Here is a 17,201-nt window from a genome sequence, read left to right as displayed (position 1 = left end):
TCCAGCCCTTTCAATTTGGGGGCTTTCATGCTGGTGCTGTTCCGAGTTAAGCTTCATCTCTTGTGAAATGACATGCCAACCACATTACTGAATACAGATGTGAGATGCTGCCTTTCGATTTCTACCTGTTTTTACACACTGGGCTCACCCAGCGTCAGCACTTGGTTAGAATCAGATATCGATAAGAAGGCCTGGGAGCTTTAGTTACTCTGAGGAGGCTGTTAGAGGCAGTGACTCAGCTACTTAGCTCAGGACTGTGCTACTTCATAGTAGTGAAACATTCTGCTCAGTGGAGTGAGAGCGGTGCAGGTAATGGTGCTGAGATTTCAGTTCAACTTCACCATCCTTGGCAGTTTGATGCTGCCCTCTAAGAATGCTTCTGACATGAGGAAACATCTGATATCTATTTTGCAGTTCAGAATTTCTCTATCCTATCTTAAAAATGATTTTCTTCAGCTTCCATGCATCTCTAGAACTTTGAAGTGCTAAAATATATCTACCCAATGTCAGGAATTAACATTTTGCTTTCCGGTGATAGAGCATGAAATAGAAAAGTCATGCCTCCAAAGACAGACAATTAGAGACCAGCAATCTACTGTACATTCAGCCATGGCATTTCTATTAAAGGAAATGCTGGAGAGAAAGGATCTATGGGGAAGCAAATAATTCTTCCTCTCTGTGACAATCATAGATGGTTATCATATTCTCCCTTTTCTTATGGAAAGTCTTGTAGAATGTAATGAAACCCATAGGGTTCAATAGAAATTAAAAATTTCTGTATCACCTATAGAATTTAGTAGAGAATGATATCCTTTCTATAAGATTTTTTTAAAGCCTACAGAATTGAAAAGGGAATTCTATCCCAGCTTTGTATAAAAGATTAGATTTAGATTTGTATAAAGTCTCTCTAGAAAGGTTAGCATTATTAAATTCTAAATAGGAATTATATACAGCCTAGATTCTGCCTCTCTTTTTCTCTCATCATCTTTCATCCCCTCCTTTACCTTTTCACTTAATCAAAATAGCATGATTAACTTACCCCTTATACATTTCTCTCACTCTCCTCTCCAGGTTCTGTACCATGGGCCCCCTATGCCTGGAATCCTCTCAGCGTGTGCCAGGGTGCACCCTCTGCTCCTGTCTTCCTCTGCGCACACAGACTGCTTGGAGACACACTGCTTGTAAACACCGCCTACGGTTTATTTGGAGAGTTCTCCCGTCACCTTTATAGCATTGTGCCACACCTACAATAACATCACATTCCTCAGCCCCTTAGACCCAGGGTGTGGGTGGTGAGAATCTCTGGCTCTTAGAGGTCTCTTCGCTCTGGCTCTCGAAGCCTGTCTCGCTACGGTTCTGCCACTTTCTCCCCCGTACTGACACCCCTTCCACTTCTTTTCTGCGCCTTCTTCCACGCTCTGAGCTAATGGGCCGGTTAGTGCATTGATTCTCCCCAGCCCATCCTAGGCTGTCAACTAGGCATAGCTTTGCCCCTCAGGTTTACTCCAGAGCAATGTACTTGACGATACAGTGATCAGATTGGTAGCACAGCTCCGGTTGCCCAGCATGCTGTGATACAGCCACTGTGCCATGCTCCAACCTGCTCCTTCTTTATGTAGGTGTGTTGATTTCAGTGGGCTTAAGGGTATGCACACGTCGATGTTCCTTGCTGGACCGGGACCCTAAATGGTATCAGAATACGCTAGAAAGAGTGATTGCAACAGAACGCACATCTTCCAATTCTTGTCTTCCAAAAGGCCTCTGAATCCTGCTGAAAAACGTTAATCAGAGGATAAATAATCAAATACACTGTGTATTTTAATACTGCGTTGAATGAGCATGAAATGCTCTACCTCACTGCTCAATCATGTTGCATTTCTCCCGCATCCTGTGTTTGCATGCTGTTTATTTGTATGGCAGTCTCTCCAAGAGAATGTTCTTCTCAAGAGATGCTCAGCACCACTACCAAGAGACCCCCCCCATGAGAGTGCTTTAAGAATACAGTTGGGTGAAGGCGTTGAGCCCTGGGTACTGCCCTGACAGAAAGACCAAAAATGGTGCTAAAATTATAAAGTAAAATTGTATTTTTATTTTCAGGTATTGCCATGCATCTATGATTTCAAATTTGGCCCTGGGAGGAGGCAAACCTGTTGCAGATGAAGATTATCCAGAAAGCCAGGGCAACAACGGGAGGTCTTTGAGGAAACCAGAGAGTCCAGGGGGTGTTTTGCACATGGGAATTAAATATAATCAATCCAAGAAGCAGCAGATTTGTAACAACATCAAATATGGACTTCTAGTGCATAGTTCATACCGTCTAGTGCTGGGAGTCAAACCACAATCTCCTTGCTTTGCTCAAAGCAGAAGGATTCAGTTGAAGAGGATAACAGATGATGGACGGTAGTTGCCATTTTATTGTAATCATTCTTTCAAGAGTGTTCTGATACCAGTTAAGGCCCTAATTCATCAACGTGCATAAGCATGTGATGCTTTGTCAGTTGCCATGACATAAGTTCATGGCATAAAAACTGATTTACTTCAGAGCAGTGGTTTTCAAATTTTTTTGGCTGCATACCCCTTTCCAAATAATGTAGTCCACCATGTACCCCTTTCCAAATAATGTAGTCAACCCCATCTGAGATAGGATCATAATGTACTTATGATTAGATTGCCAAATCTAACTAAATAAAATGTGTTGTCCACCATTACAGAATTTTTCTCACGTACCCCCTGATGAGAGCTCACGTACCCCTGGGGGACGCGTACCCCTGTTTGAAAACCACTGGTAGAGGTAATATTTTCAAAAGCACCAAACTGATGTACATGGAGTCTAAGTATTAGACTTTCAGTGAGAATTGGGTTCCTTAGGCCCAGATCCTCAAAAGTATTTAGGCATATAAGCCATTGAAATCAGGGAGAGTTAGGCACCTAAATATTTTTGAGGATCTGGGCCTAAGAGGGCAGATTCACCAGTAGGTTGGCTGCTACAGTGATTACTACAACATCCTTCTCTTTGACCTCGACAAATGCAGTCTTGCCCCACTCATATCCATTCTGAAAGCTGCTGCAAAAATAATTTCCCTACCCCATTGCTTTGACCATGTCACCCCTCTCTTTTTGAGTCCCTTCACTGGCTCCTGATTCTCTATCCCATCAAACATAATGTGGCTGTATTCACTTTCCAGACCCTTCACAGTCAATCCCCACTTTACCCATAATCTCTCACTGACTATTGAGCTGTCAACGCCCACATCTGATCCCATGATGTCAGACTCCATTGCCCCCTTGTTAAATTTTCAAACCAACACCTCCGAGCTTTCTCCCATACTGCCCCACATGCTAGGAAGATGCTCCCTGTAAACATCTGCAAAGCTACCTCCTTATCCACCTTCAGATCCCTCCTCAAAACTCTCCTTTGATGTGATGCCTATCAAACACTTGACAACAGTTAGACAGTTTGTGCGCAGGAACCACTGCCCATCACGCTGACCAATGTTATCTCATTGCTCACTTGTACTACCCCATATGTTTGTATCCATTTGTTGTCTCTTGTCTTAGGGCTTCTCTGCATGAACACTTAGTTTGTGACAAGGTGGGTGTATATCTATCCCACACTAGCCTGCCACACACCCAGTGTCTGTGTGGAGCCTGCTGCCATGCACCAAAAGTTCCCGGGTGCACTTTAATCTACTTCCATTTCAAAGATCAAGGCACACTAGGGAGCTTTTAGTGCACGGCAGCAGGGTTCACATGGATACTTAGTGCATGGCAGGCTGGGGTAGAGGAAATTTACACCTCAGCTTGCTGCAAACTAAGTGTTTGTATAAGCAAGTCCTTAGATTTAAGTTCCTTGAGGCAGGGACTTTTTGTTCTGTTTGTACAATGCCTAGCACAGTGGGGTCCTGGTCCATGACTAGGGCTCCTACGCACTATGGTAATACAAATAACAAGAAGAAGACGTGAAAAAGCTGTAAACCCAGCTTAACTGTCCCATTGATTTGAAAGGAAAGGAGCTTGATCTGGGCTATTGATTTGAAAGAAAAGGAATTATTTTAAAAGAAATATCAATATCACTTTCTATTCTAGCCAGTCAAACAGTTTGGGCAAATCTTTGGGGAAAATAAACATGTTCTGGAATTGTGCAGTTAAAAGATTGGGAGAGGTCATAGCCCACTGAATGCCAGACTAGTGCAAGTTACAGTACTTTACCACTTCTATTTGTTTTCTGATCAATTTGCACCAAATATGTAATTTAAACTACTACTTATGCCACCATTCTCTTTGGCTTTGTGCCATAGGATGCTCTTGTATCTATTCTGTGATTTAGCCATTGCTCACACATACCTCATAAAACTGGAGTAGCACAGTGATGCGTCAGGCCCCCCATTACTGTTGCTGCTCCTTTGCTCTAGCTCCTGAGTCCATTTGGCTTCCTGCCTTTCTCAGATTCTCAGAAGGACAGTGTCCTGATAAAGAACAGTCACATTCATGCGTGTGACGATATTAATCATCAGAAGTCAGAAGGTAGGTGAAAAAGTAGTTCTGCGGGCACAAGACCATACAAAACTCCTTTTATGTATTACCCAGGCTACCTTAAAACCTGCCCTGCTTGAAAAGCCACTTTCATCCCTGCCTTTTGCAATGCATTAGGAATATCATTGATATTGCCTGTTACAGTCTTATTCTTTTTAATTTCTCCACTTCACATTATCAGTGGGTTCATTCCTCACATTACTAGACTGTGGGATACCCTGCCTTGTTATTTCCGTATTTTCTAATTGTAACACTCAATCATTAGTCAACTGGTTCATAATGTGTAAGGCAGAGTTGCCAAATCATTTCATTCTTTATAATACAATGCTTCTGATTCAGTAATTATATTGTGCCAGGCTTCTGATCAATCCTGAGATAGCTCGCTCTTGATGGATGGTCCCATCATCAAGTCTATGAGAGTTAAAGGAAAAAGGCAAATTTTTAATTTGGCTCCTCTGTGAATTTAACTGCTTGGACAGAGTATTTCAGGGTGATATTTATTTCACTGAGATGGGAAGAGATTATGGAACTGAGAACTTTGAAAGTTACAAAATCAAAAGTTTTTAGAACTTTTTTCTAAAGTTCTGGTTTGTAAAACAGAAAAGGTGTAAACTGGACATTTTTGCAAATGATTGCATAGTTTATGGGATTGTTAAGTAATCAACTTAATCCAGCAGAGAAAATCATTACCTGCTTCTAAATGCCATTTTTTCCCAAAAAGATTAGTAGTGAGTAGATGTCTAACATAATGAATGCCAGTTAAATTGAGGTATGATCAGAGGCTAAAATAGGGAAAACACAAGTTACAAATTACTTAGACAAGTTAGATGGCTTCAAGTCACTAGGGTCTGATGAAATACATCCTAGAATACTCAAGGAGCTGACTCTCGGAGTTATCTGAGCCATTAGTAATTATCTTCAAAAAGTCATGGAAGATGGGAAAGATTCCAGAGGACTGGAAAAGGGCAAATATAGTGCCAAACTATAAAAAGGGAAATAAGGACAGCCAAAGGAATTACAGACCAGTCAGCTTAACTTCAATATCTGGAAATATAATGGACCAAGTAATTAAGTGATCAGTTTGCAAACACCTAGAAAATAATAAGGTGATAAATAATAGTCAGCATGGATTTGTCAAGAAAAAATAATCTCAAACCAGCCTAAAAGCTTACAAGCCTAATGGATAGGGAGGAAGCAATAGACATGGTATATCTTGACTTTAGTAAGGCTTTTGATAGTGTCTCGCATGACCTTCTCATAAACAAAGTGGGAAATACAACCTAGATAGAGCTACTGTAAGGTGGGTGCATAACTGGTTGGAAAACTGTTCCCAGAGAGTAGTTATCAGTGGTTCACAGTCAGGTTGAAAGGACCTAACAAGTGGAGTCCTGCAGGGATCAGTTCTGGGTCCAGTTCTGTTCAATATCTTCATCAATGATTTAGATAATGGCATAGAGAGTTTACTCGTGAAGTTTGAAGATGATACCAAGCTGGGAGGGGTTGCAACTACTTTGGAGAATAGGATTAAAATTAAAACTGATCTGCATCCAGTACAGCACTTATTTGACAAACTTCACAGGCCGGCTCAGTGTTCTCCATCTTCATCTGAGCTGTCTCTGCTAACCATTGTGAATAGTGGAAAAGAGCAGATACTTATGTTACATGAGCACTGTTGTAAAGTCTTCTAGGAACTGATTTACAAAATGCTATTTGTCTAGGTTGTATGAATAATCCTGATACCAAAATATTTGTAAATGTTCTAGTGAAATGGACCTTTCAGTCATTGCTGCATTGATATTTTCTTTGGCTATAGAAATAAGAAACCTTTTATCTCATTCTAGTTTCATCAGCGAGGGAATCTTCCTGTTAATCAAAATACATGTAGCACTCCTTCCCCTTCCTGGGGCCTGCCAAATCCTTTCCCCTTCTTGTTTTCCCTTCTGCAGGGGTTACAATAATTGCAGCATTTTTCAATGAAAGAGACAAGGCTATTCATATAGGAGCCTGTACTCATAAATAGGCCAATTTTGTTAAACTGTTAAATGTTAAATCCTCCCTAAAAAGAGGATTTCGTCTATGAGGAGATGTGAGCTCCATTCTTGATGAGTGATCGCATGTAGATAAAATAAGATGTCTGTCCCTCCCTCTCCACTCTGCCCCATTGTAGATATGACCATTGCTAATTCTGATTAATTTTAATCTTTATTCTCTTTATACAAAGAAATCATTTCCAATGGAGTAAAAGCTTTCAAGGAAGGACAAAAACTGAGCTCCACAAGTTTCAGTTCAAAACTCTTCACCCAACAGTTCAGCTAGAATTTAGGGGAAATGCAAAAGCAGTGCTGGCATGATAGTGTTTAAAACACATCTTCCCAGTACCCATCTCTTCCTTCCAGATGGAAGGCAGGAGGCTTCAGAGAATCTCTTTTTCACGGTCTCCAAAAATCACATGCAGGAAATGTCCAGATGCACAGATATACTGTGACACCCTACTTACTAACCTACTGATGCCTTGTCTATATTGAGAATTTTAGGCCATTCTCTCACTCTTGCTCTGTCATTGGTACAGCTTTTAGCTGGCATTGCTTGCACTTATGGAATGCTAGCATACCAGAGATGCAAATAGATAGGAAAATCACTTACTTCTCCAGCGTGGGCTGCTCATCCTCTCCTGGGTAATCACAGGCCCATGTCACATGCTTCACTTTTTTCTAAAAACACCCCCCCACACACACTGGTTTAGAGAAATGTGGTAAGTTTTGGTGAAAGAACAACAGAGAATCTGCAGGAATAGAGAGCAGGGCTAGTCTGGGGGTCCTGGGGCACTCTTGGGGAGAGGTGATCATGCTAATAATACTAGGGACTGCAAAGGAAAAGGACAATCCTCAGCCCAATTAAATTGCTCACCATGGGGAGTGACCCTAGGTTCTCCCAGTACAAAGACAGATCCTTAGAACCAGAAAAAGGGTAAAGAAGGATAAACAGGCTCAGAGCCTGAGAAACGTGCCTAGCAATATTAGCCCTAAGAGTGTCCAAGGAAAGAAGCTTGCAATTGGAAAGCGTATTGTGACTAGGGAAGGGGGTAGATGGCATTGAGAAGCCAGTGTTAGATATAGGAAGGGTTGATTTTGTGATGAGGGTTGGGCAGCCTTAACAAGGTGTCAGAAAGTTTGGCAATGCAATGAGTAGGAGAGAAGCAAGGAGCATTTCTCCAGGAAACAGCATAGATAGTTGGCAGCAATGAATTTACTCCATTATCAAAAAGATTTCTACTCACCATGATTTCATCCTCTGTGTACCAGATCCTACAGAAGAGATATACTGTATCTGAGAGGAGTGAATCAGTCCAGACAAAACCAGAATTCCCTTACTACTCCAAAGAGCTCATCCCTTTCTAGAACCAAGCCTTTTGAAGGTTTTGAAAATGACCCCCTGCCCGCACTATCATCCACTTGTGGGATCTAGCTGGGATGATTACCAGCAGTACCAAAATACAGGTGAGTGGCTGTTCTTATGATGAGATCTTAAGCATAGGTTTTTCAGATTCTTGAGGTTTAGATGGTGGGGAGGAGTATCCAGGCTTTTAGGTGCATAACAAAACTTAACTTGAACTTTAGAATTTTTGAAGTTTGACCAGTACTAATTCTTATTAGTTCCAGTGTTTTACCTGCATTATTTATGAAGCTCCCAACACTGTTACACCTGGGTGCTCTTTACAGAAGTGATCATCTGAAAGGAATGCCCACGCATGGGTAGAGTTTATTTCCCCAAGCTGGAAGGATCAGATTCTAAGAGGACTCTGATGGAAACACCTGCAACAGGAGAGAAGTCTTGTCCCCTGTTTCGAAGTTGACAAAACTCTGGCTCAGCTTGTTGTCAACTGGGAACTAGTTCCACAGCTGTAGACCCTTTATAAAAGCCGAAAAAATATTTTACTGCAGTAAAGATCTTTCAAGATTATAGTGCTATTCCCATTTCTACTGTAGATGGGACTTTAAATCATGCTCCCTGCCTGGGTTAAAACCTTGGACAAAGCCAAACCACTGCATTGGGGCGTGATCCCAGTACAAATGAGTCAGTTACACTTGGGAGTTGAGAAAACCCATCCAAATGTATTTGTGAAGGTGTTTCTATAAGCCAGGAGGGGTTACCCTAACTCCTCTGAGTCTGATCCTTCCAGTTAGGGCAAAGAGAGCAGAAAACTCTTCTGTATTCACAGGCATTGCTGGGCCCCAAAGATTATGGAGTGTATGGACTCTGTAATTATCTTAGTGAAACTAGTTTATTTCATTCCCTTCTCATCCACACCACAGTGCCAGATGCTTTTGAAATAAAGAGTTCAATGCAGTGAAAAATAAAGAAATAATGAGAGAGAAATATAAGGTAGGTTTTCCATTACTCTGATCATCCGAGCAGCCCTTTTCTGCACCTGTTCCAGTTTGAATTAATCTTTCTTAAACATGGGAGACCAGAACTGCACACAGTATTCCAGATGAGGTCTCACCAGTGCCCTGTATAATTGTACTAACACTTTCCTGTGTCTACTGGAAATACCTTGCCTGATGCGTCCTAGGACTGCATTAGCCTTTTTCATGGTTGCATCACATTAGTGGTTCATAGTCCTCCTGTGCTTGACCAATACACTCAAGTCTTTCTCTGCTATCGCTTCCAACTGATATATCCCCAGCTGATAGCAAAAAATTCTTGTTGTTAGTCCTTAGGAGCATGACCTTGCACTTGGCATGTATTTTAATTTCTTTTTAAAGAGCTCAGGCTTATGTTCTTATTACTTAGTTTTGTTTTGTAAAAGTTCTCCCTCCATATGTGGGAAATGGAAGCAGGGCTGCAACAGTTATCAATGTTGGGGCTGGGGCTTTCAGCACTATGAGTGTTTTAAGTCCCTATGCTTTCCCCACCCTCATACATGGAGCCTTTGTGGTGCAAACGTTTGCATTACACAGGGAACGCATAGTCCTCACACAGTTCCTGACGATCCTGACCCACCCACATACAGCAAAAAAACATTGGTTCCTCTGCATGGGAGTGAGAGACAGGCACTTGGTGTCATAATCTGAACGACCAATTCTGAACTCCACAGGCTTCATGTTGGGAGCTGAGACCTCAACTAATGAATAAGACAATTCCAGTTATTTTCAGCAAGTCCAAAGGAAAGATGCAACTAAAAAGATGCCAAAGAATTTTACATCTGGATTTATAAAATAAAGGCTGGAGGGGGACAAAGACCCTAAACCAGAAAACATTGTTATTAGTATGAAGAGTACTGTATGTTGAAAAGAGACATTCAAGTGTCTCAAAGAGGGCAAGTGACTTAAGGCTCAATAGGCGGTATAATATGCGCTATGGGGGGGGCAGGGGGTCTGATTTCTAAAGCGCACTAATGTGTTGCCTGTGAATTGGTCTGTGTAGACCCTGCTAGTGCACATTAAAGGTTCCCCAGTGACCTTTAATGTAATGCTGTTTAAAACAGCTAGGAACTATCAGTCTTTTCCATCTAATTATTATAATCATATTGTGTAGTATGCAAGTGCACATAATGAGAATGCACAAGTGAGCTTCATTCAGCTTTTGCTCTTTTGCGCACTGGGAAATCTGGAGGTGCATGAAAACAATGATCATAAATGCACCTTTCACACCAAAGAGCCTCTTTTCCTAAGCCTGCTTCTGTTTCATGTACAACAACAAGGGACAGGGTAGAAGCTCTGTTCACAAATGTTTAAAGAGAGAAGCCTTCCCTTCTGTTCAAAATCTCTGGGAAAGTTTCAGACTAGATTACATTACACTTGCAATTGCAAAGCCTTCAAAGACTGATAGCACATGTGGAAAATCTCAAACCTAACTTAGCTTGACACAGTTATCAGTACAGCTCAACCTGGCGGATAGAAGAAGAACCTTCCTCCTGGGTGGGTTACAACTAAAAGACATTTCTTCCCCCCTCCCACCCCCCATATTCAGAAATGGCTCTATAGAAATGGTTAGAATTTTTTATAACCTCACCTGGAGATTATTTATTTTTAAATAAATTTTTTAATTAATTTTCTGCACTACAAATATAAAATTTAGTGCCCCATGAAGTACTTTTCATTACTTTGGGCTCACAAGACATACAGACACCAATCCTAAACTGCCCTTTTAAGTTATCAAAAAAGGTGACAGGATATAAAGTATAATTCAAATATTTGAAACTGTCCATTGTTTATATTCTAAAATTCATGGAATGGCAAAGCATACTTTAGATATATTAACTGTATATTTAAGATATATAGTATGTTGTCACATCTTAGTGCCCTGTAAATTGGTCTATTTTGAAGTGTTTTTGATATATTTGTTATTTGGTTCCTCATAAATCTGACACACCCAAGACTTCAGTGGTACTGGATCAGACTCAAAGTATGTGTGTTTGTGTGTGTAGGTACTCAGATACTATTGTGAAAGGCCAAAAAATATTTTGGAGGTCTCAGTAGCAATTTATCAGATTTGTATTTAAATCAGGGCTAATCTCATTCTAATTTGCAATGTGTTGCTTAAATTTGTTCTCCAAATGTCATAAGAATCTTCAGAGGGCCACTGAATTATCAAGTAAATTTTAAGTAAGTTATTTCCTCATTTTTGTGGAGGAAACTTTAACAAATGCACCCTTCTAAAGTTTTGCCCATTCAGACATGTAATTTGGTTTTGCCCTTTGTTAATCATATTTTAGAATTATTTTTTTAAATCATAGAATTAGATGTTAGGGAAACATAAGTCATTGACAACTTTACAGGCATATTATTATTAATATTACATCTAGGAGTCCTAGTCATTGACTTGATACCATTTTGTGATAACTGTATAAACACAGAACAAAAAGACATGGATTCTCTTACAATGAGGAGGCATGGCTAAATGACATTCCTGCTAGCAGTCTGCTACTACATTGTCATCAGAAAATGGAAGTTACCTGCTACATACTGTCATGAAGGAGAAACAACAGCTGTATTACATTATATGTGCTAAGGACATTTAAATTGAGATACTGAGCTTCATTCTTCACACCCTTGCTGTCAAGGTTCCTTCCCCACTCTGAACTCTAGGGTACAGATGTGGGGACCTGCATGAAAACCTCCTAAGCTTACTTTTACCAGCTTAGGTTAAAACTTCCCCAAGGTACAAACTATTTTACCCTTTGCCCTTGGACTTTTGCTGCCACCACCAAATGTCTAACTGGGTTTCTGGGAAAGAGTTGTTTGGAAACGTCTTTCTCCCAAAAATCCTCCCAACCCTTGCACCCCACTTCCTGGGGAAGGTTTGGTAAAAATCCTCACCAGTTTGCATAGGTGATCACAGACCCAAACCCTTGGATCTTAAGAACAATGAAAAAGCATTCAGTTTCTGAAAAGAAGAATTTTAATAGAAGCAAAAAGAATCACCTCTGTAAAATCAGGATGGTAAATACCCTACAGGGTAATTAGATTCAAAACATAGAGAATCCCTCTAGGCAAAACCTTAAATTAAAAAAAGACACAAAGACAGGAATATCCATTCCTTTCAGCACAGCTTAATTCCTCAGCCATTTAAAGAAATCATAATCTAACGCATATCTAACTAGATTACTTACTAAGTTCTAAGACTCCATTCCTGTTCTGACCCCGGCAAAAGCATCACCCAGACAGACCCAGACCCTTTGTTTTTTCCCCCCCCTCCAGCTTTGAAAGTATCTTGTCTCCTCATTGGTCATTGTGGTCAGGTGCCAGCAAGGTTATCCTAGCTTCTTAACCCTTTACAGGTGAAAGGGTTTTTCCTCTGGCCAGGAGGGATTTTAAAGATGTTTACCCTTCCCTTTATATTTACGACACTTGCACCTTCTGTATTCATTTAAACCTGTGCACGATTAGGGGAAAATGGGTGTAAACATACTACCCAATCAAAATCTCCTCCCCCCCACGCTCGTGGCAGCATTTTACATCCACTTTGCATGAGCGTAGATGACTACCTCAAGGGGTGAGGCAGTGGAGAATCATGGCCTTTGTGTTTGGATTCTTAGAAGAACAGATAAAATGCACAATAATTGACAAAGTCATATAAAGCCTTTCACAGCCATTTAGAAAATAGCTATTCATCTGTAAAGCACTTTAAGCTCCACTTCAACAGTTTAAGCTTGTCAAAGCTCTTTAACCTTGGCAGAGATAATTCACTTTGAAAAAGACATTCATGGTAAGATCTTTATACCTTTTTAATATCTGGTGCTAATGAAGGATGATGGATTGATAGCCCTGTAGCCTGAAGTCCTCTCTTTATCCAGAGAACAGGCTCAGAGCAGCTGACGGCAAATGCACACTTACCTGCAACACTGTGCCCCAGCCTTCATACAGAGAGACTGGGCCAGATTCTGAGCTCAGTTACCCCAGTGTAAATCCAGAGTAACTCTGATGAAACTGGTGGCATTTCTCCAGATTTACCGCTGTGCAAGTGATTAGGAAAATGAGCCATTGCTCTCCAAAGGTGGTGCAATTTCCATGCTTATTCAAATCTTTGGCACCAATACTCTGCTGGAACAAGGGTACCAGTTAGTGTCATTTTCAGCGATGGGTTTGTGAGGTGGACTACTAACCATTACCACTATTCTGAGTTCTCCCTGCCTTACAGTCTGTACAATCCCTGTGCAATCAGGGGCGCTGTTCAGGGTTCTTTACACTGATGTAACTGAGAACAGAATGGGATCCTAAATTTCTAATTATGACTCTGTTGACTCTTCACCCATAAAATATTTGCAACATAACCCCATTCAATTTAAAACTTTAAATTTGTGTTTGGTTGTTTTAAAATAAAGTCAGCTAATCTGTTTCTCCCTCCATCCTTGCAGCTATTGTGCTGGGGAGTTATCTCTCTTTCTTCATTTGGAATTGGCTGTCTAGCTAGGGTCTGCCATTAGAGATCAGTAGAAGTTCCCTTCTGCCACAGCTGTCTGGTCTGCTTTGACGGATTCTCATAATGTAGTGGTGTTTAACCTATGGTTTGCGGACCCTTTGGGGTCTGCAGACTATGTCTAAGGGGTCTGCGAAAGGTGACTATGCAAATAGAGCTTCAGATCCCAGAATAGGCATTTTGTTTTTCTGATCAATCAAAAGTATGTGAATGCCCCCACCTACCTGAAATGTCAAAACCTGTTGTCATTTCCATAAAAGCCCACAGTTTAGCACCTTTTCTCATGCTGTGTTAAATGCTGTGCCAAGCACATGCAACATTTGTAGTTGAATTCTGTTCAATGAGTTTTCAGTCTAAGACTTCTATGATAGGGGACCTGGGACCATAGGTTGAATTTCCAAAGGGGTCTGCAAATGAAAAAAGGTTACAAACCACTGTTATAATGCTTTGCATCAGTCGCTCTCTGACATGTCTGCCTGCATCCTGGGATTGTATACCAACGTTGGATTTTCCAACCTAGATCAGAGAACATTTGTTCTTCAGATCTGACATGCTGTCTCTGCAGAAGCCTATGCTAGATAATTAGAGGGAGTTGAACATCCCCCACCTTCCCCACTGCACACATATACAATGATTGTAACCAGATGTATAAACTATACCTCGGGGGAAATTCCTCCCTGGCCTCTGCTCTGAGCTGCATTCAGGCAAATTCAGTTTTGAGTAAGCTGGTACAACTCCCATAGCAGTCTCTGAGTGAAATTCAGCAATGACAAATGGTGGTGTAAGTCACACATCAGGTGTAAGTTGTTCAAAAAAACCTAGCAAGTTCATTTCACGTGTACTGATTTAGCATACAGTGGGTGTGCAATCTGAGTGTGACCTACCCCAAGATGATGGGAGGGACGTGTGCACAGCAGGAAAAGCAACTAATAGGAGGGTGAAAGATAAAAGAAGCTCATTCTATAATGTAATTCACACCACATCATCCACAACACATTATTTTGGGAACAAATTCCGTGCTGTTGTCAGCCGGTGTAACTCCTTCCGAGAACTCAGTTCTACCGGAACTCAGAGAAAGCCATATGGGTGTAACTTTATATACCCACTACACGCTAGATTGGAACAGGTTACAGTGCCTCATCACTTATACTTCTCAGCCCACCATTTTACGTGTGACATGTAGCTTCTATCTGGCCTTCTCTCTGGATTGTTTTGAGATCTTGAAGTGTCTAGTGATGACTTTGTTGCTTGATCCCTTTCCCTTGCTGACACAACCAGTTTGATTACTCTTGCCCCATGATTCGTCAGTTGACCTTTGGTGTAGTAGCTGTAACTATGCATAAGGTGACTTGTCCTATTTAAGTATGTATGTATGTATATATATATATAGTGACAACTTCTACTCTTCTAATTGTAGATCCTTGCAGCGCTTATTCAGAATCAAGATATAAAGTTCTCTGTTTATCTCTTTAGTTTGGTATTAAAATGAGCAATGTCCAGAGTTTTGCTTTTTTGGATGAAATATTTCCATTTCACCTAAAGCTTTATCCTGGATTTCTTTGCACCCAGACTACTAGGTGTTTGGGTTTTTTTCAGTTGTGCCATTTCAGACGTTTTTATTATGGGTAAATTGCCAATCAGCCCAGCTATTGATCCTCAAAGATTTTTTTTACAGGTAGTTTTAAAAAGTTGTATTTTAAACCTCTCAGGGTCTTGTAGTTCTGGTATTTCAAACATACAGATTTGTTCCTGTTGTACCTACATTGCTTATATCAAATTGAGTACCCAAGGACAGCAGTATTCCTCCTGTTTTCTCATATTTGCTCAAATGGAAGCTCCAGTAAAACCTACCCTCTGGAAAGGTTTTTTTTCTCTATTGTAGTAGGAAGACAGTCTGAGACATAAGCCCTTGTATCAGAGGCCTGGTATGAGGCCTGAGGCCTGGGCTAAAGTAGCGGTCAAAACTTTGCTGATATAAAGCAAAATCAGGCTGTGAGCTAGAGGCAGGTTCTGCTCACAGAATCAGGCAAGAACAGGGCTGATATGGTAGAAATACACATTCCTAAGAAGTGCTAGGCACATAGTACTCACGCAAACACATCCCAATATCAAGTGGTAACAGAATACCCTGATATTAAAGATGATACAAAAACATTCCCCAAGGATAACAGGAACACACTGACCCTTCTAAAAGATAAGGTCAGAATGACAGTACATAATAAAGATGTTTTGATCAAACCAACATGTACAAGGTGATGGGTGATTACTAGCCACATCAGGGGGCAGTAACTAACTATGCCAGAGGGGCAGTAAGTAATTGTATGTACTGGGACATAAAGATGTATCTTAGAGGGAGTGTCTTTGTCTAGCCTAGGGAGGAACAGAAAGTCTCGCCATTCACTGAGCTGGTCCATTGTTATGGGCATACATGTACTAGTGGTCCGGTAGAGTCTGTGGGATACTAGTACCATGCTTTGTCGACAATAAACCTGGCTGGGTGCCTTCATACCTTAACGGATCTTGTGGTCATTGGGTGGTTCGCGCGAGGTCTGCTGTGCCAACTGTCTGCGCAGAGCTGGGACAGCACACAGGGAGAACACACACACGTAGCTGAACATCTAACCACACCTAACATTTCCCAGATTAACTGGGAGACACTATGAATAATCTCAGGCTACTTCTGAGCCTTTTTACATGTAATATTGTTTGGAAACAAGGAGTGGTGGACTTATGGCATTAAAGAGACAGACAGCATTTACCAACTTTGCAATCTGTGACTGGTACTACTGGAAACAACCAACTTTACAAGACACCATTTGATACTAAAGAGAGATCAACCCACATGACAGCAGGTATAGCTGAGCCAAGAAAAAGGAGTTAATATATTTTATAGCATGTCAGAATTCATATCTTCTGCTCTCTCATGAGCATTACTTAATAGTCTACTCTTTTTCATTATTTATTATTCTGGGCAGATATCTAAAAGTGGACAGAGAAGCCTTCCCAATGGGGTAATGTTTTTTCCTTCAAACCTATCCTTAGCCATATTAACGAGCTAACGTAATGTGAGAGAGACCGGTTGATGGGCTGAGATTGTTTTGATGATGCATCCGATGCTGATAAATTCTCTCCTGTCTATATGGTTTAGGTATCCACACATGAAGCGCCCGCCCTTTTTTCCTAGTTTTCTTTTTATTGTCCAGCTACTAATATTTTCTGAAAGGCCTTTGGCAAGGTGAATGCTTCCTCTGCAGTTAACCTTACGCAGAGTCTTTGAAAATTTTTTCCTTCCCACAGTACAACGTAGTGTGGGGGAATGGGGAGAATGCTGCATTTCTTGCCAATCAACACTACCATGGAATGAACTAAGCCTGTGCCATTGGCTTGAGTAGCCTTTGAATGAGCGCCACTGAATGTTACTGCCCTGACATAGCCATTGGATAATACCGAGCAGCCCTCAGGATCACTGAATCCAGTATGTCTATTCTGCAATCACAGAGAGTAATTGTATCCAAGCTAACCTTAGTCTAGTCAGTTTGAGTACTGGAGCAGTGAATCCACAGCAGCATGAGCTTCAGAGCAGGCTGTGCAACCCGAAACCCTGTGTAATTATTTGTGGGAATAGCCGGTGCTAAAGGGAGCCCTGCCTTGGCTTTACTGCTCCAGGGCCCAACCTAGTGAGATAAAGCTAGCTCGGGTATGTCTACACTCCCTGGCTGTAGCATAGACATATCCTTAGGCTATAG

Source organism: Lepidochelys kempii, chromosome 1 (assembly GCF_965140265.1).
Source record: "Lepidochelys kempii isolate rLepKem1 chromosome 1, rLepKem1.hap2, whole genome shotgun sequence".
In the NCBI taxonomy this organism is placed as follows: domain Eukaryota; kingdom Metazoa; phylum Chordata; order Testudines; family Cheloniidae; genus Lepidochelys; species Lepidochelys kempii.
This window is presented reverse-complemented; position numbering follows the sequence as displayed.